This window comes from Sapajus apella, unplaced genomic scaffold (genome assembly GCF_009761245.1).
Source record: "Sapajus apella isolate SASKATOON/1434 unplaced genomic scaffold, GSC_monkey_1.0 scaffold13, whole genome shotgun sequence".
Taxonomy (NCBI): domain Eukaryota; kingdom Metazoa; phylum Chordata; class Mammalia; order Primates; family Cebidae; genus Sapajus; species Sapajus apella.
In genome coordinates this window covers 13,367,598-13,394,880 of record NW_022436953.1, presented here as the reverse complement: position 1 = coordinate 13,394,880, position 27,283 = coordinate 13,367,598, and the positions used below count along the sequence as shown (strand labels likewise).

Here is a 27,283-nt window from a genome sequence, read left to right as displayed (position 1 = left end):
GACAAAGAAGGGCATTACATGATGGTAAAAGGATCAATGCAACAAGAGCTAATGATCCTAAATACATACATGCCCAATACAGGAGCACCCAGATACATAAAGCAAGTTTTTAATGACCTACAAAGAGACTTAGACTCCCACACAATAATAGTGGGAGACTTTGACACTCCACTGTCAATATTAGACAAATCAATGAGACAGAAAATTAACAAGGATGTCCAGGACTTAAACTCAGATCTGGACCAAGCAAACCTAATAGACATTTACAGAACTCTCCACAGAATATACATTCTTCTCAGCACCACATCACACCTACTCTAAAATTGACCACATAATTGGAAGTAAATCACTCCTCAGCAAATGCAAAAGAACAGAAATCATAACAGTCTCTCAGACCACAGCACACTCAAGTTAGAACTCAGAATTCAAAAACTAACTCAGAACTGCACAACTTCGTGGAAACTGAACAACTGGCTCTTGAATGTTGACTGGATAAACAATGAAACGACCACAGAAATAAAGATGTCCTTTGAAATCAATGAGAATGAAGACACAATATACCAGAATCTCTGGGACACATTTAAAGCAGTTTCTAGAGGAAAATATATAGCAATAAATGCCACATGAGAAGCTAGGAAAGATCTAAAATCAACACCCTATCGTCAAAATTGAAAGAGCTAGAGAAGCAAGGTCAAAAAAACTCAAAACCTAGCAGAAGACAAGAAATAACTAAGATCAGAGTAGAACTGAAGGAGATAGAGACACAAAAAAAAACCTTCAAAAAAAATCAATAAATCCAGGAGCTGGTTTGTTGAAAAGATCAACAAAATAGAATACTAGTCAGGTTAATAAAAAAGGAGAGAGAGAATAATCAAACAGATGCAATAAAAAACGATAAAGGGGATATCACCACAGATTCCACAGAAATACAAACCACCATCAGAGGTTACTACAAATAACTCTATGCACATAAACCAGTAAACCTGGAAGAAATGGATAAATTCCTGGACACTTACACCCTCCCAAGCCTAAACCAAGAAGAAGTCGAAACCCTGAATAGACCAATAACAAGGGCAGAAGTTGAGGCAGCAATTAATAGCTTACCAACCAAAAAAAGCCCAGGTCCAAATGGGTTCACAGCCGAATTCTACCAGACGTGCAAAGAGGAGCTGGTACCATTCCTTCTGAAACTATTCCAAACAATCCAAAAAGAGAGAATCCTTCTCAAATCATTTTATGAGACCAACATCATCCTGATACCAAAACTCATCAGAAACTCAAAAAGAAAAGAAAACTTCAGGCCAATATCCATGATGAACACAGATGCAAAAATCTTCAATAAAATACTGGCAAACCGAATGCAAAAGTACATCAAAAAGCTTAGCCATCACAATCAAGTAGGCTTCATCCTGGGGATGCAAAGCTGGTTCAACATACGCAAGTCTATAAACGTAATTCACCACATAAACAGAACCAAAGACAAAAACCACATGATTAATTTAATTGATGCAGAGGAGGCCTTTGACAAAATTCAACAGCCCTTTATGCCAAAAACTATCAATAAGCTAGATATCGACAGAACATATCTCAAAAAATAAAAGCTATCTATGACAAAACCACAGCCAATATCATACTGAATGGGCAAAAACTGGAAGAATTTCCTTTGAAATCTGGCACTATACAAGGATGCTCTCTCTCACCACTCTTATTCAATATAGTATTGGAAGTTCTAGACAGAGCAATCAGGCAAGAAAAAGAAATAAAGGGTATTCAATTAGGAAAGGAGGAAGTCAAGTTGTCTCTATTGGCAGATGACATGATTGTATATTTAGAAGACCAGACAGTATCAGCCCCAAATCTCCTTAAACTGATAAGCAACTTCAGCAAAGTCTCGGGATACAAAATCGATGTGCAAAAATAAAAAGCATTCCTATCCACCAATAACAGATTTAAAGAGAGCCAAATCAAGAACGAACTGGAATTCACAACTGCCACAAAGAGAATAAAATACCTAGGAATGCAACTAACAAAGGATGTAAAGGACCTCTTCACAGAGAACTACAAACTACTGCTCAACGAAATAAGAGAGGACACAAACAGATGGAGAAACATTCCATGCTCATGGTTAGGAAGAATCAATATCGTGAAAATGGCCATACTGCCCAAAGCAATTTACAGATTCAATGCTATCCCCATCAAGCTACTAATGACCTTCTTCACAGAGCTGGAAAAAACCACCTTAAACTTCATATGGAACCAAAAGAGAGCCCGCATAGCCAAGTCAATTCTAAGCAAAAAGAACAAAGTGGGAGGCATCACACTACCTGACTTCAAACTATATTACAAGGCTACAGTCATCAAAACAGCATGGTACTGGTACCAAAACAGAGATATAGACCAATGGAACAGAACAGAGGACTCGGAGGCAACGCCACACATCTACAACCAACTGATCTTTAACAAACCTCACAAAAACAAGCAATGGGGAAAAAATTCCCTGTTTAATAAATGGTGTTGGTATAACTGGCTAGCCACGTGCAGAAAGCAGAAACTGGACCCCTTCCTGACACTTTACACTAAAATTAACTCCAGATGGATTAAAGACTTAAACATAAGACCTAACACCATAATAGCCCTAGAAGAAAACCTAGTCAAAACCATTCAGGACATAGGCATAGGCAAGGAATTCACAACTAAAACACCAAAAGCACTGGCAACAAAAGCCAAAATAGACAAATGGGATCTAATTAAACTCCAGAGCTTCTGCACAGCAAAAGAAATAATCATTAGAGTTAACTGGTAGCCAACAGAATGGGAAAAAATTTTTGCAATCTACTTATCTGACAAAGGACTTATATCCAAAATCTACAAAGAACTTAAACAGATTTACAAGAAACAAAACAAACCCATTCAAAAGTGGGCAAAGGACACGAACGGACACTTTTCAAAAGAAGACATATATGAAGCCAATAAACATATGAAAAAATGCTCATCATCACTGGTCATTAGAGAAATGCAAATCAAAACCACATTGAGATACCATCTCATGCCAGTTAGAATGGCGATCATTACAGATGCTGGAGAGGATGTGGAGAAATAGGAACACTTTTACACTGTTGATGGGAGTGTAAATTAGTTCAACCATTGTGGAAGACAGTGTGGCTATTCCTGAAGGACCTAGAAATAGAAATTCCATTTGACCCAGCAATCCCATTACTGGGTATATACCCAAAGGATTATAAATCGTTCTATTATAAGGACACATGCACACGTATGTTCACTATAGCACTGTTTACAACAGCAAAGACTTGGAACCAACCCAAATGCCCATCGATGATAGACTGGACAGGGAAAACGTGGCACATATACACCATGGAATACTACGCAGCCATAAAAAACGATGAGCTCGTGTCCTTTTTAGGGACTGGATGAACCTGGAAACCATCATTCTCAGCAGACTGACACAAGAACAGAAAATCAAACACCACATGTTCTCACTCATAGGTGGTGTTGAACAATGAGAACACGTGGACACAGGGAGAAGCCACACTGAGGTCTGTGGAGGGGGTCTGGGGGGAGGACAGTCAGGGTTAGGGAGTTGGGGAGGGATAACATGGGGAGAAATGCCAGATATAGGTGATGGGGATGGAGGCAGCAAACCACACTGCCATGTATGTACCTATGCAACAATCCTGCATGTTCTTTACATGTACCCCAGAACCTAAAATGCAATAAAATATATATTTTTAAAAAGAAAAAAAAAGCTTAAGTCTCTTTATTAACATTTAGGCCACTCACTAGGTAGGTTAGGAGGGTGGTGCATTAAAGTCATCCACCAAGACAAAGGAAAACAGCTTAAGGATCCTAAGTATTGATCAGTCAACACCATTTGACAAGAGACTCCTTTGCACAGTATTCCGCTTCGTGATAAAAGACACACATAGGAAATAAAAACATAATGAGGAGAGTATAATATAGCTGAAAGAACACTGGTTCTAGAACCAGGCTGACTTGGGTTGGAATTCCATTCTGCCACCTATTAGCTGCCAGGGCAAAGTCACAATGTATCTGAATCTGTTTCTTCAAAATTTATAATATAAATCCTGAGGAACTGATTTTGTGTAAAGTACCTAGCACAGTACCTCGTACATGGCAGGTGCCCAATAGATAATAGCTATAAGTTTATTTTATTTTTTATTTATTTTTTGAGATGGAATTTCACCCTTGATGCCCAGGCTGGAGTGCAATGGCTCGATCTCGGCTCACTGAAACCTCTGCCTCCCAGGTTCAAGAGATTCTCCTGCCCCAGACTCCCCAGTAGCTGCGATTACAGGCATGCACCACCACGCCCGGCTAATTTTGTATTTTTAGTAGAGAGGAGGTTTCTGCATGTTGGTCAAGGCTGGTCTCCAATTCCCAACTCAGGTGATCCGCCTGCCTCAACCTCCCAAAGTGCTAGGAGTACAGGCATGCGCCACCACGTCTGGTCTTACTATTTTTTATCACCTGTTTTCAAGAAGCTGGTCAGGAGTTAGCAAACATTAGAGCTAGTGGATGGAGCAAGTAATTTGGTTTTGTTTTTTAAACTTCATCAATGGGAGTTAGAGAAGGAACAGAGGTTGCTTGTAGGCAATAGCTCTCAAAACAGCACTGTAATACAAATTGGCCCAGCCAAGTCAGCTGCAATAGCTGTAGTTAATGTAATCAATATAAAAAGCAGTTACTTTGTGTTCTTTTTCTTGTAGTAGGTCTTCAAAATCTATGTATTTTTATAATTATAGCACATCTCAATTAGGACTAGCCACATTTCAAGTGGAAACAGCCACACACAGCTAGTGGTTACCATAATGACAGTGTCACTCTATAATTCTGGCACTAAGCCTGGGCCCATTCTAAAGACTCTACCCTAATACCTGTTTCACAGGTTAGCCTAGATCCATGCCACTTAAAATCATCTCACAAATCTCTAGGTTACCAGGAGAATCTACCTGCCTAGATTACTATAGAACACCTGTATATCAAAATTTCACAGTCAGCTTGACAAACATATACACATGTATGTAACTAGTAATAGCTGTCAGGTTTCAGATATTGGTGGAGAAATGCCAATCACATAAAAATCAACACTTCCTTGACTGCCTGTCAGTAGAGTAGGTTCCAATCAGGTCAGCATCTTCAAAATTCCATAAACCTGAAAGAACTTTTAATAAATAAGATTTCCTTAAGAATGTTACTAAAATTAAGTACAAGTCTGGGCAATTTTTAAAGGCCAGTAATAACTTTAAAAATTCTTTATGTCTGATTTGTTGGGATATTCCACACATTTGGACAATCATACCTTAAGTTTGTTAAAATTCAACTAAACTGTAAGCAACTTTCAATCAGGTAAGAAAAGTCTTATCATATGGTTTGCTTTTTTGCAATTCAAAAAATACTTTCAAAATACATAAAGTGCAACCAGATGCTACTGGCAAAAAACAAAAACAAAAACAAAAAAACCCCTGGATTTTTCAAATGTGACTTATTTCCAAGAACATTACCACAGATGGGGCCTACACATTGGTGAGCTTAAAGCTTTGGAAAGTCCTTATCTAATCATCTATTCAGAACTCGCCATGTTTTCCGGCTTTTCAATATTTCAAATTTTCAAATAAATATCTCAAAATATATAGCAAATCAGAAATATGATACATAGCAGAGGACTTCTCCTTAACAGATTCAGAACACACTGTTACACAGCTAATGTCATAGAAAGTAAAAATTAATGTTAATGCCAGAACAAGAACAATATGCCATTTGCATAATAACATGAACTATAGTTGCTAAGTGGCTGTTTTCTTCCATTTAGAGAAATTTTCCTTAGTTCCAATTACTACAAGTTTTTAAACATTACAACAATCTATTACTCTGCATATTAAACTTGCAAAGTAGACATAAAATGTTTAAATTCAATTTTCAATAACCACCGTGATAAAACTTTCAAAGAAATCAAAAGTGATGAATTTGTACCATATATAGGGAAAGATGAAAAGTTAATTGTGATTTTTTTTCTTAATTAAAACAAATTCAGAAACATTTACTGATGCTATTAATGGAATAAATACATAGAAATAAAATAAGCAAAACTCATTTCTTCCTATTTAAACAATGCAGAGTATAAACGATTCTACATCATTACTTTCTGAACTTTTCAGATGAAAGTACTGAAAATCTCAACCACAATGCTTAGAGACTCATTTGCTCTGGTCAAACACCAATTTTGTGAAAAGGCTGTTTATTTAATACACTCCTACATTCATTTTAGGCTTTTCTCCTCTCTTCCTGTCTCATAAGGGGAGATGGCAGTCAGGAATCTAAATAAGCAGCAAGGATTTATTCAGTATATATTTAATGACCATCTTCTATGTACCAAATATTATCTGTATTACACACTTTACATGTCATCTCATATAATCCTCATAGCAGTTTGAGAGGTATTTTTTTAACCCCAATTCTATAGGTGAAGAAAATAAAAAGGCTCAGAGAAGGTAACTAACTTGTTTAAGGCCACAGGATTCTAAGATCTGATGTCAAAACCTGTCCCAACTTTTCTTCTCTCACAACGTTTTCTACCCAAGCTCTCCCCTCACTTAAGCATAACCAACTGAACCTGCCCTCTGAAGTTTTCATTCAGTAACAGTTGCATTTCTTCAACAGTACTAGCTTTTGGTTATCACGTAAAGCAAAAATGGTTAAAACTAGCATGCCCAAGAATGGTTTAATGTGTATTTTTCCCCTTTGAAGTGTCTCATTTTCCATTCAATTATAGAAGGAGTATACAAAGAGAGGGCAAGAATTTCGTTCCCCCAAGAAAAACTGCTAGTAGAAGAAATCTCAACCCTGAGGTGGGATAAAAGAGAAAGATGTCACCTGTAATCCCAGCACTTTGGGAGTCCGAGGCAGGCGGATCACGAGGTCAAGAGATCGAGACCATCTGGCCAACATGGTGAAACCCTGTCTCTATTAAAAAAATACAAAAATTAGCTGGGCATGGTGGTGCGCACCTGTAGTCCCAGCTACTCCAGAGGCTGAGGCAGGAGAATTGCTTGAATCCAGGAGGCGGATGTTGCAGTGAGCTGAGATCGCGCCACTGCACTCCTGCCTGGTGCCTGGCAACAGAGCGAGATTCTGTCTTAAAAAAAAAAGAGAAAGAAAGATGTTCCAGGGATATGCTATCCACTTTGATAGCCACTAGTCACATGTGACTACTGAGAACTTGAAATGCGGCCAATCTGAATTGAGATGTGCTAACTGTAAAATACAGACAGGATGTCCAAGATTTGACATTTTAAAAAGAGGAAAAAATTTTATGCTGATTGTATGTTGAAATTATATTTTAAATATATCGGGTTAAATCAAATATATTGAAACTAATTTCATACCTGTTTCTTTAAAACGTTTTTAATGTGGATACTAGAAAATTTTGAATTACATATATGGCTTACATTTTGGGATGGAGAGAATAGTACTATTTCAGGGCCTTCCTATGAGACTTCAAATTATAACATGCGGGTAATTCTAGCTACTCCACCTGTACAAAAGGCATTACTAACGGAAGGCCTAATCCTTATGATTACAACTCTTGATAGCTCACTAGATTTTCTCTTAAAAGACAAACACTTTGGTAGGAACCCACATTATTACTCTGATCAGAAATGTCAAATAAATTATTACAGTAATAAGCTAACTAATATAGTCTTCTCCCTCATTCCCCCAACTTTTTTTTTTTTTTTTAAATAGAGACAGGGTTTCACCATGTCGGCCAGGATGGTCTCAATCTCCTGATCTCATGATCTGCCCACCTCAGCCTCCCAAAGTGTTAGGATTACAGGCATGGGCCACCACACCCAGCCATTCCGCCATCTTTCCAATTTTTGGTTTCATATGTACTTTTTTTTTTTTTTTTTGAGACAGAGTCCTGCTCTGTCACCCAGGCTGGAGTGCAGTGGCATGATCTTACCTCACCACAACCTCTGCCTCCTGGGTTCAGGCGATTCTCCTAATCAGCCTCCCGAGTAGCTGGGATTACAGGCACATACCACCACACCCAGCTCATTTTTGTATTTTTAGTAGAGATGGGGTTTCACCATGTTGGTCAGGCTAGACTTGAACTCCTGACCTCATCATCAACCCACCTCGGCCTCCCAAAGTGCTGGGATTACAGGAATGAGCCACTGCGCCTGGCTCTGGTTTCATATACTTTCATGAATATATTTATCTTTATTGTTTAAGAATTATGCAAGATATTAGGGTCTTCATTCTAAATATTGATTCTAAGCACAGCAGACTAGAAAAGGTATAGTTAGCATCTGCTGATTTTAGGACCCATCTAGATGATACTACTTCTAATACATTCCTGAAATCCAGTGGTATTCTTAATCATTTGGTCCTCATTAAAATGAAGGACCCATGGCCGGGCGCAGTGGCTCAAGCCTGTAATCCCAGCACTTTGGGAGGCCGAGGCGGGTGGATCACGAGGTCAAGAGATCGAGACCATCCTGGTCAACATGGTGAAACCCCGTCTCTACTAAAACTACAAAAAATTAGCTGGGCATGGTGGCACGTGCCTGTAATCCCAGCTACTCAGGAGGCTGAGGCAGGAGAATTGCCTGAACCCAGGAGGCGGAGGTTGCAGTGAGCCGAGATCGCGCCATTGCACTCCAGCCTGGGTAACAAGAGCGAAACTCCGTCTCAAAAAAAAAAAAAAAAAAAATGAAGGACCCAAAGACTTTCAGGTAATTGAAGTTTCTGCTTAACTGACATTTCATTCTCTATAAACTAAAATCTCAGGGAAAGGCACCAGAAGAATTTTAAAAAATCAACTGTTAACTTAAAATAAATATTACATAGTTTTCATAAAAACTGACCTACAAGATTTTTAATATGAATACTTCACCATGAAACACGGCCAGACCCCATCCAGTTTAAATCAACATAAAACATTAAATCCAAAATTCTCAAGTACCTTGACCTTGTACCTGCTCCTATTAAAATTGACTTAAAAGTACAATCAGTTAAACTGGTTATTTTAGTCAGCAGTTCCCTCACCAAAAAAAAAAAAAAAAAAAAAAAAGAGTACAATTGGCCAGGCATGGTCGAGGCAGGCAGATCACCTGAAGCCCGGAGTTCAAGACCAGCCTGACCAACATGGAGAAATCCTGTCTCTAGTAAAAATACAAAATTAGCTGGGTGTGGTGGTCCATGCCTATAATCCCAACTACTTGGGAGGCCGAGGCAGGAGAATCACTTGAACCCGGGAGGCAGAGGTTGTGGTGAGCCAAGGTTATGTCACTGCACTCCACCTGGGCAACAAGAGCAAAACTTCAACTCAAAAAAAAAAAAAAAAAAAAAGAAGAATGGAAAATTGGGGTTATAAGTTCTATAATCTATTTCACTCAAATGACCTAAAACTACTCCTTTTCATTGGAGGGGTGGGACTGTTTCTCATTTAAATACATTCTTTTCCAAAAGAAAAAGGAATGTCAAGGCAGCTGAATACATCCAGTCTAAATTTTCAATATAATGTTCCTAAACATGTCAGAAACATTTACCATGTACATGACTTGCTTCAGTGGTGAGCACACTAAAATTGGAACAACATACAGAAGATCAGTGTGGCTTTTGTTAAGAAAACAAAGTTCCTGACACATTACAGATTTTGGAAAAAACTTCACAAAACTTTCCCAAATTCAATGAAAGTTTGTTTTTTTTTTTTTTTTAAAGGAAAATATAGGTACCTTGAAAAGAAGCCTCAATCTGAGAGATTGGGGTCTCTCATTCTGTCCAAACCCTGCTCTAGGAAAAAGGTCAGGTGGAATTCTGACAAAACCCCTTGCCCCAGCATTGCATGAATGGAGTTAAGATGGCTCATAATAAAGTGAGAAAGCACTGGACAGAGGCAGGAATCTCAGTTGTGAATCTAGATCTGCCACAAGCAACATGTTGCCTTAAACATGGCACTTCCTTCAACCAGACCAGGTGAGCTAAGGTTTCCACAATTCTATGAATCTAGATTTTTATCACCATCTCCCTCTTTATTCCTATTTGCTTCTCCTTTAAAGTTTACAGAGAATTCCTACTTCTACTTATATAACAGAAAGCCTGATTCTACACAAAGGCACAGTTTTAGCATCTGAGGAAACTTCCATGCCTAGAGAGCCCCTGTTTCTATTACTAGGGGACTTGCTTTTAATTGGGCCATGGAGGCAGAAGTTGGCTATCACCACTGTGAAGATTCCCATCTCTCCCCCAATTATCGAACTTCTCCTCCCACCCAAAATCACAGAATTTGCACAGCTTGGGGAGCTGTGCCCCTTGTCTCAACTCCAGGGGCTTGAATGTCAAACAGGTAACTTTAGCTGCATAATAGAGACCTATATAGAGTTTAAAATTTAATATTGATTCAGTATAGTAATAAGTGATTTTGCGTCATCTAAAACCTTAATCTTAAAATAATTTTTAAATTAAAAAGTAGTATTTATATTACAGTATGAGTGAAAGATGATTACAGCTACCACCTCCCACTTTCTATACTTCTGCCTTAGTGGAAGGAAGCTAGGTAAGGAAATGTTTTAATAAAATGAGACAATAGATCCAGAAACCGCATCTAGAAGAACTCAGGCTGATTCTTTCCTCAGGTTTTTCTGAGCCTAAAGCTATTTCTTATGCAGCAATTCATTTGCCAGGTGTAGGCAGGCAAAGTCCTGATTCAGGAATTTTAAAACAAACAGTGAAAAACATTTCTGAAACAATGTACATGAAAAGATGGCTGGGCGGTGGCTCACACCTGTAATCCCAGCATTTTGGGAGGTTGTGGTGGGTGGATCATTTGAGGCCAGGAGTTTAAGAGGAGCCTGGTCAACATGGCAAAACCTTGACTCTACTAAAAATACAAAAAAATTAGCCAGGCGTGGTGGCACATTCCTGTAACTCCAGCTATTCGGGAGGCTGAGGCATGAGAATCTACTTGAACCCACTGCACTCCTGCCTGGGTGTTGAACTGAAACTCTGTCTCAAAAAAAAAAAAAACAAAAAAAGAAAAAGAAAGAAAAGAAAAGAGGAAACTTGAGTGGTCTGAGGGTGACAACTTACTTTTCACTGCATAGTCATTTGTGCCTTATTTTGTTCCATGTCCTTATATTTCTTACTCAAAATTTCAAGTATTTATAAAATAAAATGCATTTTTATAAAAATTTGATTCAAACAGTAAGTTTAACTTTGAAACCAAGTTAATAAAATCATTCTTGCTTTTAAAAAAACTCAGTGCTTTCCACTGATTTTCATTTTACTAAGAACTGCTTTTCAGTTATTTTAAACATCAAATACTTAAAAATTGTAAGCATGAAAGTTTCACATTGAAATAATTTAAAAGTTCGTTCTGTCAAATTCAGTGTTTTCTTCCACCCATTTATAAAATCACTATGTCCTAATATAAAACCCTGTGTTAAATATCTTACAAGGAGCTACAAACAAAATGGTAAACTGTGCCTGTAACTAAGCTATTAGAAGAACCAAATCATATTGTTTCACCATGCAAATGTGCAAAGTCTTACTGGATTGGATTCTCCACTAAATTCACATAGCAAACATAATTTTGCATGTGACTTTTTGGGTAATAATTTATTATAGGTGTTTACTCTATGTTTACTTTTGAAGTTCTAAGATAAACCACCGTGTTACTAAGGGGAAACCAAGATGGCACAATGACTTCCTGCAATAACAACATGCAATACTTGATATTGCAATGCCCAATGCCTTCAATTCTTTTGTTATTCTATTGCACAAAAGTTCTCTGTTTAAAATTTCAACTTTTATTTAAGTTCAGGGTGTACATGTGCAGGTTTGTTACATGGGTATATTGTGTGATGATGAGGTTGGAGTACAATTGATCCTGTCACCCAGGAAGTGAGCATTGTGCCTGATAGTTTTTCCACCCTTACCCTCCGCTTCTGCCTCTAGTAGTCTCTACTGCTGTCTTTATGTCCATGTGTACCCAATGTTTAGCTCCCAATTTAAGTGAGAACATGTGTTATTTGGTTTTCTGTTCCTGTGTTAATTTGCTTGAGATAAGGCACTGCACAAAAAAAAGTTTTTAAATTAAATGCAAAAATACAGCATAGGGGAAGCACCTTCATTGGAAACAAAAAGATTATTCTTTAGCCAAAATGATGACCATTCAACCACTTCCAAATTCATAAATGAAAACAAATTCAAAGACTGGACAACTGGGTAATACTTAAGCAGTAAAGCAGATTAAGAACTAGTCGAGTTTCTAAAATGTTTATATTTGGGGAGAAAAATATATCTTCAAGATTTGCTGAATCTACTTCATTTCTAAGTAGTACAAGTGTTATCTTTCCTCTGTCAAATCAGAGTATTGGAAATGGAGTCAAATGCCACATTTAGATTTCGACCCTCAGTGACTAAACATTTCTTCAGCCTCCCCATTGTTCAGCAAGATGCATAGATTTCTGCCTCCAAAATGTACCGTTCCTTCTTGTCTTAGTCTGTTCAGGCTGCTATAATAGACTACTATATACTGGGTAGCTTATAAGCAACAAACATTTATTTTGCACAGTTCTGAAGGCCGGGAAGTCTAAGATCAAGACAGCTTCTTTGTTCATAGATAGTCATTACATGGAGGAAGGAGTGAGGGAACTCTCTGGGGTCTCTTATAAGGACATTCATCCCTTATAATCACTTTCCAAAGGCCCCACCTCCAAATACCATCACACTGGCGATTTATGTTTCAACATAGGAATTTTGGGGAGAAGCAAACATTCAATCTGTATCATTTTCTTTCTAATCTCAAAATCATGGCCTTAGTTCACGTGCTTATCCTAAATGCCTCCTAACCTCTTTGCCAACGCTCTCTCTCCATTGTGACTTTCTTCACATCACCAAATCTCAGACACAGAAAGAGGTGTCAGCCGGGCGCGGTGGCTCAAGCCTGTAATCCCAGCACTTTGGGAGGCCGAGGCGGGTGGATCACAAGGTCAAGAGATCGAGACCATCCTGGTCAACATGGTGAAACCCCGTCTCTACTAAAAATACAAAACATTAGCTGGGCATGGTGGCGTGTGCCTGTAATCCCAGCTACTCAGGAGGCTGAGGCAGGAGAATTGCCTGAACCCAGGAGGCGGAGGTTGCAGTGAGCCGAGATCGTGCCATTGCACTCCAGCCTGGGTAATAAGAGTGAAACTCCGTCTCAAAAAAAAAAAAAAAAAAAAAAAAAAAAGAGGTGTCACACAATAAAATCTAAATTTCTTAAAGTAGCACCCAAGGCCTGCATGATTTGGTCCTCTCTACCTCATCATTCCTACTTCCTCTCCCATCATATCCAACCCACAGACTTAAGACGGCTTTGCATATTCTAGTATTATGGACTGTAATCCACCTGCTCCCCAACAGCTGAAATCCTACTGGATCCTCTAAAGCTCAAGTCAAATGCCACTCTCCTCCCTGAACTGTTTCTCCCCAGTGAGATACTTCCCTTCTCTGTGCCCACCTGTACTTCCTTTGAATTGTTGCTCTACTATAGCTCTCAGGTTTGTGTTGGAGTCAGTTACTTACATAAATGTCTATCTTCCCCACCAAGGTTTTTGTCTGGTTCACATATGCTTCCGTTAAAATACTGAAAACTTATCAAGCCATGAATATGGGAGCCATTCAAATAATGTGCACCACTGTTTTCTAGAAGTTTTCATTCTAAAAATGAATATATAAATATATTCAAAATAAAATTAGGAGGTGAATTTTATGGTATGTGAACTATATCTTTAAAAAATGACTTTAGGATAAGTGGTATATGAAAGGTAAATTAGAATTTTTTTAGCCAACCCAGTATAACATCATCTTTGATGGTTCTGTTTTTTTATGAAGGTAAATATAATTTTGGGTTGGCTAAAAAAAATCACTGGGAGGCCAGGTGCCGTGGCTCACACCTGAAATCCCAGCACTTTGGGAGGCCCAGGCAGGTGGATCACGAGGTGACGAGTTCGAGACCAGCCATGGCGAAACCCTGTCTTTGCTAAACATACAAAAATTATCCCAACGTGGTGGAGCACATGTGTAATCCCAGCTACTTGGGAGGCTGAGGCAGGAGAATTGCTAGAACCCAGGAGGCAGAGGTTGCAGTGAGCTGAGATTGTGCCACTGCAGTCCAGCCTTGAAGAGAAGACTCCGTCTAAAAAATATATATATTTTTTAAATTGATTCTTCCATATTTTAATATTATAGATATGGGGGAAAAAAAGTACACCACCTTTATTGCTTAAGACCTAATAAACTTATTCATAAGACAGTTCCTACTCTAAAACTCATGGAAAGGATCATCATAGAGGCTTCTTCAGCTTAACTAGATCATCCCCCACAAAAATCAATTGTTAAAAAAAAATTAGACTCACCCATGAGTTATCAAATACAGAATCACAAACCACCTCCTGATTTCTACCTGGACAAGAAAAGTACCTTAACTCCGCCTCTTTAAGCAAAGCAGGCTCAACCAGGTTGAGTGTGGTAATTGTTTCATCCAACTTTCTACTGGCAAAACAGTTCTGTTTTAGAAGTAAGGTCCACATAAGTTATTTTAGTTACTCTTCTATACATGTGAATGTGCGTGCACAGATTTTTTCCTGGTATTTTTAAAAACTTGAGACATAATGCACATACCATAAAATTTACTAATTGTACATTTCAGTGGTTTTCAGTATATCCACAATGTTGTACAGCCATCACCACTATCTAGTTCCAGAACTTTTTCATCACCTTTCCTTTTCAAAAGGAATCCCAGCTCCCATTAAACTGCCACTCCCCATTTCCCCCTCCCCGCAGCTCCTGACAACCACTAATCTTTCTGAATGTCTACTCTAGACATTTCATGTAAGTGGAACCATATAATAGGTGGTCTTGTGTATCTGGCTTTTATCTTAGGATGTTTCCAAGGTTCATTCATAATATAAAATGCATTAGTACTTCATTCCTTTTTATGACTGCATAATATCCCAATGTACAGATACCGCATTTGTTTATCCATGCGGTATATTTGTTTATCCAGCTGACAGGCATATGGGCTGTTTCCATTTTTTTGCTATTATGAATAACGTTGCTATGGTCACTGGCGTACAAGTTTTTTGCAGGAACACATTTTCAATTCTCTTGGGTATATACCTTCCAGAAGGGCTGGAACATAATAACTGTTACCATTTTTAACCACGTTAACGCTGAGAAACAGCCAGACTGTTCCATTTTCAAAGGGCAGTAACAACATTATTTTTATTTTCACATTTTGATTAAAAGCAAATTGTTCAATCCCTACAGAAAACGGTTTCGTTTAGGACCAAGTGTCCGTAGAAGTTAAAATAAATTCAAGGTTTTATAAGATAAATTAAATCCCTTCAAAGCATAAATATGCATAGAAATACTTCAAATCCACATTAGAGCAAAGTTTATTCTAGTCATCAAAGGGATTAAATATGCATCCATTTAAAAAATTAAGAAAAATGATAACTCCCAAGTTTATATAGTCAGCCCATAATTATGCACTGATCTCTCCTCATGGCAACTTCCAAACAGATGTCTAATAGACATTTCAAATGAATATGTCTCAAACTGAACTCTTATTCTCTCCATTCTCCAGACTGCTTGCTCCTCCTTAGACTTTTGCCTAGGCCCAAAACCTTGGTGTCAAGTTTGACTCCTCTCTCTCAACATATACCCGATATTCCAGCTAGAAAATCCTATTGATTCTATCTTTAAAATATATCCAGAATCCCAACAATTCTTACCATCTCTACCAGATCCATCATCTCTCACCAAGAGTATTGCACTGAGCTTTTAAGTAATCTCCCTGCATCTACACTTGATCACTATGGTCTAGTCTCAAAACACAGCCAAAACAAACCCTTTAAAACATATGTCAGATTGTGTCACACCTCTGAAGTTATCCAGTGGCTTCCCATGACCTCTACCTCATTCTGCTTCATCCATGCCAGCTATGCTTGGGCTTCGGGGCCTTTGGCTTCTTGTTTCCTCTGCCTGAAATGTTCTTCCCCGAGAGGAACATTGCATGCTCTCTCACCTTCTTCCAGTCTTTGCCCACATGTCACCTTCTCTGTGAGGACTTTTCCTGGCCACTCTATTTAAGTCTGCAATTACCCCCAAACACTCCCTTAGTCTTCCTTCCCTGCTCTATATTGCTCCATAACATTTATCACTAACATGACATATACTTTATTTCTATTTACTCCCAAGAATATAAACTCCATTAGGGCAGGAGGGCTTTTCTGTTTTGCTTACTGCCCAACTCCCAGCCCTTAGAACAGAACCTGGCACATAAAATAATTGCTCAATGAACATTTGTTGAATGAATAAATGAACACATAAAGGATGCACTGAGCTGCTCAAAAAATAAGAGCTAAACAAGTCACAAATATTTATGAGGAGCTAGTATTACTACAACTAATAAAGTTCAGATGAGAGTGGAAAGCAATTATGGAAAAAGACACCACAATGTTTCTATAGTTTGCTTTAGGAAAAGTTGCATCCTTGCTCATTTCATGGATTTTTGAACAAATCTGTCCATTGCCAAAGGCCCTTGGCCTCTGAAGAACTGAAAAACTCTGGGAGTTGACAAGTTCCTGGAGTAATGATGTCCTTAAGTGCCACATATACATAGAGCCAAGGACTTTCTTCATCATCTATTAGTCCCATTCCCAGGATCTTCACACAGCACATCCATAGGTTTCCTGACAACTTTCCAAGACCTACAAACTGGTGAATTCAGCTTCTTCAGAAGCATAATCACAGCACCTTCAAGCAGAGATGAATCTTAAAAATATGCTTTATCCCAATCTCTCACATATTTTATATAAAAGAAAACTAAAGAAAAGAGAAAGTTATTTGCTCAAAATGTCTTGAATAGTTACACTAAGTATTTTTCAAATAGTAAGGGATAAACATGACAAATCTGAGTTAGAGAACTGAGACTTTGGAACAAATAACAAACAATACTATTTTACAAAAATTTTAAGTAAAATGATCGTATCTGGTATCAATTCCATCTATCATCCACATATTAGATTTAAAAAGAGACATTGACAGAGTATGTTCCAGCATTAGGCAAACAAAGTAAATAATGGACCAATACAGATTTTTAAGAACGTACACCTCTTCCCCAAAATGAGGCTTTTTGTGTCTAGTGTTGGGAATGATTTAGATTCCTAAAGTCTTTCTGCTAATATTAACTTTTTACTGCCTTCAAAACAGATGTATAAGGATGGATAAGGAAACCAGTCATTTTCATATGGGGTTAAGAGGGAGCACAGTTAAAAGTCTACATGTGACCACCACTGCCACCCCATCCCCTCCCCTCACTCCTGCCATTTTCTAATGTATGGCCAGTCCTTGTCATTGTTACAAATAAGGCTATGCTGTAGCCTTTAAAAATGCCTTCTAGTAGCAAGATATTGTGATTCACTATTATGAACTATTTCCCACCATCCTACAGAAAAAGAATCATTTTCATGTACAGTAATTTCTGACCAAAATCCTTTCCATCTTCTCCACTTAGTGACATCTTAATTTCTCCTTCAAGGTCCACCCTGTTCTTCTTTCCTGTGAGGGCTTTTCTGACCACTCCATCTCTTTTCTTGACCAGCTGACCCATGGCATTTGTTTTCTTTGTCATTTGGCATTCATAACACACTGGCAAGTATCATCTTTTGTACTGTTGTCTTAGTTATTGCTGACTATTCCTATGTTTGACTGGAAAGTCAGAGTCTCAAGGAGTGATGTATCTCATAGCCTATGGGGAATTTCTAGAAGACACATAGTAAAGTATAATTCCTTACAGATAAAGGAGAAGGGCCAGAAGCCCTAAGAGGGTGACTGGGTTAAGAATACACAGCACAACCATCATTTAACTGCAATTTAGGAGCTTTTCCTTATACCAAAACAGTGATCCTCAACCTTTTTAAAGTAACACGATATCTTTTAAGGTCAAAATGTGTTAACAAACAAGACCATCACTCATAATAGTAGTCAGGTATTAAATATCTCCTAATTTAAAGGATATATGAATTCAATGAAGTTTTAGTACATACATGTAAGATACGGTACTCATTCAGTATACAGAAGGTACTTGACATACACAAAAAGTTGAGGTTCCCCGAGGACCTCAGGCTGGCACATGGTTTAATTTTATTGTACTGTGGACATGGAATATTGCCATATTGAAAAGTACTGCCACCTAAAAATATTTAGGAGAAACCTATATATATATTATATATAACATATATTATATATAAAACAAATACACATATATTTAGGAGGAAGCTATATATATGATATCTAAAACATACATATCATATATATAACATATATACCTCATATATATATAAAACAAATCCCCACTCCCCTACAAAAAATAAACACAGCAGAAAACTCTTCTGTAACTCTTCTCATGAAGGGTATATTTTAAGCACATGCCTCAATGTGAAACAATTCACTTCATGTTTCAATAATAAACTTTTCTTGTGGTTTTAAATATAGCAGAAGGAACAAAAGTTAACATAGACAAAGTCAAATAGAAAACATCTAGAAGTTCATCTCATGTATACATCCTGATTCTAGTGAAATTTCACTCCTATTTATCCATTTTACCTTTTTTTTTTTTTTTTTTTTTTCTTTTTGAGATGGAGTTTCGCTCTTGTTGCCAGGCTGGAGTGCAAGGTACGATGTCGGCTCACCACAACCTCCACCTCCTGAGTTCAAGTGATTCTCGTGTCTCAGTCTCCCAAGTAGCTGGGATTGCAGGCATCCACCACCACATCCGGCTAATTTTGTAGTTTTAGTAGCGATGGGGTTTCTCCATGTTTGTCAGGCTGGTCTCAAACTCCCAACATCAGGTGATCTGCTCGCCTTGGTCTCCCAAAGTACTGGGTTTACAGGTATGAGCACCTCACCTGGCCATTTTACCACTCTCTAATAAAAAATAAAATTAAATTTAAAAAAACAAGAATCGCCGGGCGCGGTGGCTCAAGCCTGTAATCCCAGCACTTTGGGAGGCCGAGGCGGGTGGATCACGAGGTCAAGAGATAGAGACCATCCTGGTCAACATGGTGAAACCCCGTCTCTACTAAAAATACAAAAAATTAGCTGGGCATGGTGGTGTGTGCCTGTAATCCCAGCTACTCAGGAGGCTGAGGCAGGAGAATTGCCTGAACCCAGGAGGCGGAGGTTGCGGTGAGCCGAGATCGTGCCATTGCACTCCAGCCTGGGTAACATGAGTAAAACCCCGTCATCAAAAAAAAAAAAAAAAAAAAAAAAAAAAACCAAGAATCCCAGTATCAGTATTTTCCGGCCAAGGCAGAAAAATTCTAATCTTGGTTCAAATCGTCTGTGCAGTCGCCAACAAAAATAAACGTAAAATAATCAGCAGTATAGCATAGTGCTTAAGGGTATCAGCCCTGAGCTCAAATCTTGGCTCTGCCATTTATCAACTATATGATCTTGGGCAAGTTAATTCACTAAACTTTGGATAATTTATGTGAAGTGCTTAACATGATCCTTGTTAGGTTTTAAGAGCTAATAAAAATGGTTACTAATTATGTAATTATATATAATAGATATAAATATACAACAATCAAGTACAATTTTATAGCAACAATTTCAAAACTTCCTTTCAACTCCTATTTTCAAAGTTCCTTCTTGTCTGGCTTTGACAAGCCTATTCCCAGATACCTTAAACCTCCACTGGCCTATAACTAGTTCTACTACCTCCAGTTCTACCCATGGCTGCTACCACAGAACATTTTTGGAAAACAGGGAAAGAAAAAAAACAAACAGAAACCAGGACACCTCTAGCATACACCAAAGCAACAACAAACTCTACTTTGTTACAGTGAATTCACTCAAGTAGGAATCACTGCCTTAGAATATGAGACAAAAAGGGCAGGAGGCCGGGCGCGGTGGCTCACGCCTGTAATCCCAGCACTTTGGGAGGCCGAGGCGGGTGGATCACGAGGTCAAGAGATCAAGACCATCCTGGTCCACATGGTGAAACCCCGTCTCTACTAAAAATACAAAAAATCAGCTGGACATGGTGGCGCATGCCTGTAATCCCAGCTACTCAGGAGGCTGAGGCAGGAGAATTGCCTGAACCCAGGACGCGGAGGTTGCGGTGAGCTGAGATTGCGCCATTGCACTCCAGCCTGGGTAACAAGAGTGAAACTCCGTCTCAAAAAAAAAAAAAAAAAAAAAAAAAAAAAAGGGCAGGAGGAAAAAAAAGTATTTAAGTATTCTTAAAACCCTTACCTCTAGTTAGGCAAATGATTTGTTTGCTGATTTTAAGCCCAAGCAGATCTTAACATCATTACTGTCTGGAGGAGCCCTAATAACCAACCAGACCTGCTATTGAAAGACTTCTCTCATTAAAATAATTTTATTTACCACTTCATTTAATAATGATTCCACCACTGCTTGACTGTTTTTAATATAAGTCCCAACAACATCTTAAGGTTTCTCTCTTCCCATGCATTCCAACAAGTACTGAATTAGTTCTTCATCATGTGTTTAGGCCTCCTGTTGGGAAGCATAATTAAAATTAGGCAGGCAACAATTCCACTTGGTACTAAGATCCTGTCAAATCCTCCAAAGGAAGCAGGCCTGGTTTCTCCAGGAATTGGCTGAGAGTCCTACAAGGAAAACAGAAGCTGCTCAACTTGATGCTGGCCATTCAGTAGATGGCACTCTTCCCTTTGAGCCTAAGTTCAACAGCTCCAAGAAGTATGTTCTGTTCCATTCAGGTGTGACACAAAGCAGGGGTTCTCTCTTGAAAGCACTTAACTGATAGTCACAATCCCTCCTGAAATGCTGATTGGTCACGGCAGACACTCTATATGAGCACAGGAATGTTTAGATTATAAGACAAACACAATATAAAATCATCTACTTAAGTGATGACCAATTAATCAGCTTCTCAGAGGTTTTTACTATGTCAAGCAAATATACCGTTCTTACTCAGGCATAAAATGTTCCTTCCTTCCCTATTACATTCTGCTTATAGCGGTGACAGCCTTTCTGTGGGTAGTGACCTGGACTTGTCTACTGCATGTTTTACTAAGGTATTTAGTGATGGCAAAGTGCTTCAAGAACTATGATTTTATTCTTATCAACATTCACTATGACAGATGAAGTGAAGGATGTATTACTTTCAGCATTTTTAACTAAAAATAAATTTGATACCTATTTAAAAACCAAACATTCTAATATGAAAATCACTGCAGATCTAGTTTTGCAAAAAAACAATTGTTTTTAAAGCAATGAATTTCTAATTCATTGATAACATGTACTTTGATAGCTCCCAATTATTAACTGTCAAGTAAGGTTTGTCACAATTCTATTTTGAAAATCTTTATTTGAAACTTAAGCAGACAGTTGTGGGGAGAGAAATGAAAAAAATTCCTTTTTGTGCAGTCTCCAGTTGAAGGCTAAAATTTTAAGCAATCAGAATTCACCTTAAAAATTCTACCTTCCCTTAGGAAAGTGAACTCAACTCTGACAATAAAAACTGTAAAAGGCAGGCAAGGGAGGCACGCTGCTTTTACCTTTAAAAAGTGGGCTGTGGAAATAAAGAATACAAACAATGCATCAACTTTATTGCAAATCCTTCTACCTCCCATTTGTCACAGGCAATGAAGTGTTTCACTCACCAAAGCACTTACACCCAATCACAACTCCATTTGAGCTCTGACCATTGCCCTTTTCCAACCACGTCCTTAGATATTAAAAGGTTGACCTTATAGAATTTTTTCCTCATGTATTAAAACAAATGAGAATAGAAGTCAGAATGCAGGTAACAGTTGCTCACTCTAACTTCCTAGGGCTTAAAAGTGGAGTGTTCTTAAAAGTCCCTGGGAGGGGAGGCCTTGACTTCCAAATACCCTTCTTTTGATATACCAAGTAAGCCTAATTATCTTCTCCAGGAGGATGAGTAAACCCATCTTTCTGCTATAGCATTTAGTCATTCTAGCAAATCAAAAGATGACAGGATGAGAATGCTGTATGGAAAAGGAAAAATGAAATGCTGTCCTTTCTCAGGATGAACTGAGCCACTGTGCAAGAACTGCACAGAAACACTGCTGATGAGGAGAAATTAAAGACATACACCGAGTTCCCATAATACTAAAAAACTCAGCACTTCTCCAACCTGATTGCTTTTACATTGTTTGAGTTCCACCTCCACTAGCAGGTAACCAACAAACAGCCATGGGAGCTGAGTTAAACAGGCTAAGTCACTCACATCAGCACTCTCTTCATCCATTCCATCTAAAAATGTGACCACTTCCCTTAGTGAGGGAGGGGAAATTAAGAAATCACAAGAATAAATCTAAAGAAGTATGGGAGCTTTAAAAAATAATTTCCTGTCTATTGCTTGGAGTTAGGTTATCCTGCTTAATCTACTGCCTGCCTTAACATATCTGTGATCATTGTTATTTTATTTCATTAATATAGTACACTTCTTGAGACACTGGTTTTTTTTTTTGAGACGGAGTTTCGCTCTTGTTACCCAGGCTGGAGTGCAATGGCGCGATCTTGGCTCACCGCAACCTCCGCCTCCTGGGTTCAGGCAATTCTCCTGCCTCAGCCTCCTGAGTAGCTGGGATTACAGGCACACACCACCATGCCCAGCTAATTTTTTTGTATTTTTAGTAGAGATGGGGTTTCACCATGCTGACCAGGATGGTCTCGATCTCTTGACCTCGTGATCCACCCGTCTCGGCCTCCCAAAGTGCTGGGATTACAGGCTTGAGCCACCGCGCCCGGCTGAGACACTGGTTTTAAAGACATTGTTATTGTCCTTAAATTTCTCAGAAGAGTTTTTACCCCCTAGCTGGTTGAGGGAAATGTTTATCCTATGGAAACTGCATATGCCCACTGCAGAAAAAATCAGTTTCATAACCCCAGATTAAAACCATAGTCTTGGCCAGGCACAGTGGCTCACACCTGTAATCCCAGCGCTTTGGAAGGCCGAGTAGGGGGATCACTTGAGGTCAGGAGTTCAAGAGCAGCGAGGCCAACATGGTGAAACCCCATTCTACTAAAAATAAAAAATTAGCCAGGCCTGGTGGTGGGTGCCTGTAATCCCAGCTACTCGGAAGGCTGAGGCAGAATTGCCTGAACCCAGGAGACGGAGGTTGCAGTGAGATCACACCACTGCCCTCCTGCCTGGATGACAGAGAGAAACTCGGTCTCAAAAAATAAAACAAAACAAAACAGACTTGAAGAGGTACTCATCTTAAATGCCAGTTAATGTACTGTGTATACACCAATCTCCTCAGGCCCATTTTCACTGAAAAAAAAAAAAAAAAAAAAAAAAGTAAACATATATGGTGCTGATGCAGATCAGTCTGACATTAAGTAAAAGGCTCAATTTAGATCTAACTTTATTATAAAGATACAAACCAGGCCTGTGGCTCATGCCTGTCGTCCCAGCTACCTGGGAGGCTGAGGTGAGAGGATGGCTTGAGCCCAGGAGTTCAAGACTAGCCTGGGCAACATAGTGAGAGCACTTCAAAAATACAAAAAAAAAAAAAAAAAAGATATAAACATATGCCAAAGCCTATACATCTTGTACAGTAATGGTTCAGGTTTTAGCAGAGTTCCAACGAGGCGATATTATCTTCAAGAAACAAACTTACAAGAAGAGTAAGCCTTTTAAAATCAAAGATAGGTTTCATCCATTTTATACCTTTTGGTGATCATGCTACTACTATTTGGATTACACTAGACAACTCTGAAAGCTGCATTCATTCTTTAAGGTTTCTAGGATACTCTAAATTTATTCCTTCAGTGTAGTTAAGTAATGTCCTAGAAGCCTGAAAGAGATTGTTAATGCGGCTTTTCAAACATACTCAACCAAAACAGTTTAAGGAAACAAGGGGCTCTGATTCTCATTATCTGTGCTACCATCTAAGGCTTTAAGTTAAACAGCACTTTCTTAACATTTAAATATGTTTTCTACTGTGCAATTAATTCAATTTTGAACTTTGAGACTCATCCAGATATTCAGCAACATTAAAATGCACATGAAATAAAAGATCCACAAACCTTTTTTCTCCAACAGTTTTCCCACATAAAGGTGTTAACTCTATGCATACTGTTGGTACTCAATAAGTATTACATTAATACGCCAGGTTAATAATTTTTAACTTTACCTAAAGGAAGAGAATCCCTCAAGTAGCTTGGTTTGACATACACATACATACATACACACACACGGATAATTAGCTACTGCTAGAATAAAAAATAATTATATTTGTCTAAGGGATAACAGACTTTTTTTTTCAAGTAATAGCCAGTGAAAGACTTCTAACCTGTATGTTTTAGAGAGGATTCTTGATGTACACAACCCATTACGGTAAAAATTTGAGACTGTCTTGGCGTTTGGCCAAGAGAATTTAATCTCTGGCAGAACCTGAAAGACCTCATAACAATCTTACCTAAAAATACTCTGGCATGGACCTGGAGTTCAAACCACAGAGTATTAACAAAGAAGACATAAAGTATTAAGGCATTCATTTTGAATCTCAATGACATGACAGTCTATGACTGTCCAATTAATTTTAAATTGGGTTTAAATAATTTCAAATAGGTCTATGTTTAAAAGGAAAAATAGCACTACTGATTAGATATTTACAATTTTTTAAAAATTCAAACTCTACATGTTTAATATTTTCAAAGGAACGTGAAAAGCACTAAACCTAACAAAAATAGTGTTAATTTAGTGTGAGAAACAGATTAGTAATCTGCATCTTCAATAAAGCTCGCACTTTCTTAATTCAACACATGATTTTTTTTTTTTGAGAGGGAGTCTCACTCTGCTGGAGTGCAGTGGCGCGATCTCAGCTCCCTGCAACTTCTGCCTCTCGGGTTCAAGCCATTCTCATGCCTCAGCCTCTGGAGTAGTTGGGACTACAGGCCACCATGCCCAGCTAATTTTTCTATTTTTAGTAGAAAGCAGGTTTCACCATGTTGGCCAGGATGGTCACCATTTCTTGATCTCATGATCCGTCCACCTTGGCCTCCCAAAGTGCTGGGATTATAGGTGTGAGCCACCGTGCCAGGGCCGCATGCTTGTTTTTAAATATTTTTTCCTAACATTCCTAACTTCCAGAAAGTTAATCTGCTCCATTTAAACAAAGGAAAATGAGTTATAATGCAAGCACAATATAATGGAGGCTTATGTCGAAGAACATAGCATCTATCTACAATGATTCTAAACATTACTTAAAACAGCTCCTAATTTGCTTGACATACTAATTACAATGGTGAAGCAACAACACACAGTTCCTTGAGGAATGTGACAAAGTGTAAGCTACAAGTTACATCTTTCCATTTAGGGTTCATTTTAGGAAGCAACTCGGGTGGTATTTAGAACAAACAAGTTAAAAATTTATCTCAGGTTGATATGATGTTGGTAAACAGAGGGTGATAAGGTTTACTGATTTAGTGCAGAACTGGAATCTCCAATGGGAATTAGTGCCCCCTACATATCTGACAAGCTTAAATTAAAAAAAAAAAAAAAAAAGACTTCAGTATCTTTAGTAATTAGAAAGACAGCATACTCTGGCACAAACTCTAGCACCCTAGCTAAACATATGTTGTATATGTCAAAAGAAAATATTCTTTCAACGTCAAAATGTGACTGTACTTAATGCAGATTAACCACGGCTCTTTAGATTTAAGCACAACTTGGTGGTATGAATACCACCATGTATTCAGAATGTGGTTAAACAAGACATGTGCACCTGACAATCTTGGGAATGCTATCTTCACAGTATTGCTAAACAGCAACAAGAGGCAGTGGGTACATGGGCTCACTCTTGGGCCAGACTCAGGGTGCAAAACCAACCTGTGTCACCTAATATCACTACACCTTGGGAAGATACTTAACCTCTCCATGCCTCTGTTTAGTCACTGGGTTATTGGGAGGATTAAGTAAATTAAATTATATAAAACTCTTAGTGCCTGGCATAGAGGTTAGGCAAACAAATACTGGCTATTATATATATTTGCTGAGTCTTCACATGGTGGGTAGCATGACATAACAGCCTTCAAAAAGATATGTCACTTTATATACTGATAATGATAAACACATAAAGCACTGAGTACAAACTCTATTCTAAGCACTTTACATATAATAACTCAGTTAAGCTAATGTTCTGATGTGACTGTTCCCCAACACACTACACACACAGTTGGTTCAAAGCTGGGTTTGTATGCTTTTATGTGATTTCTTCCCGCAACAGAAACGCTTCTTATACTCTGATGACAGGAATACATGCCGCCAAGTACTGCTAACCAACTGCTTTGAGACGGGAGAGATTAACCAGCTAACCACCTGTAGGCTTACATGTGACAAAGGCACTCAGACATGATAGGCCTACTTCAGGAAGCCTCAAAACCTCAGAAGTCGGGCACCACCCTGTATCTAGGGTTTAGAATTGTGATTGTGCATAGGAGTTGGGCTGTTGCTGATGTTATGTTCTCTTAGTCTCAAAAGACACTCTGGTTTTACAAAGACCAGATCTACACTTTAAACATAATTGAACAGAATTCACATTCATCCCGGGATAATACTGAAGAAAGGGGTGAGAAAGCAAAGTGTGTAATTTTCTCACTTTCGGTCAATGCTTGAAACTTACATTTTGAAAATACAATCCTATCATGCAAATTAATATTTCCCAAGTGTCATATGATCAACTATGTCCAATGTTTACCAAATATTTCCTATCATATATGTAAAACGCAGCAATATATTGAATGTCTCAAACCAACTATCTCAAGAACTCCTTCAAATTAGGTTTAACATTCAAAATAGGTACACCAGTTTCTTCTTTAAAAACTATTACCAACATGCCAGCACTTCTGGCCACCTTAAGTGTTAGCACAGACTGGGTTCTTCAGAAAGTTGAAGAGTTAAATGTAGCAGTCTTTATTTGTTCCTGGTCCTCCTTCCATAAAGTTAATCTGCTCCATTTAAGCAAGGGAAAATGAGTTATATATAATGCAAGTACAATATAATGGAGACTTCGATATAAAAACTTTCTACAAATGGTCAATTTATAAAGTTCCAGTTATTTACAGGGTTAAGTAAGTTAACCCTGTAAATGGGTTGGTCCCATAACTTAATTATACAAATATATATATATATATATATATATATATATTTTTTTTTTTTTTT

General features: G+C 38.2%; 1 protein-coding gene across 9 annotated transcripts in view; it reads right to left on the bottom strand.

Moving 5' to 3' along the window:
* ADD3 (adducin 3) overlaps nt 1–27,283 on the bottom strand; it is a 144,621-nt gene that overhangs the window by 113,502 nt on the left and 3,836 nt on the right. The window lies entirely within an intron of this gene.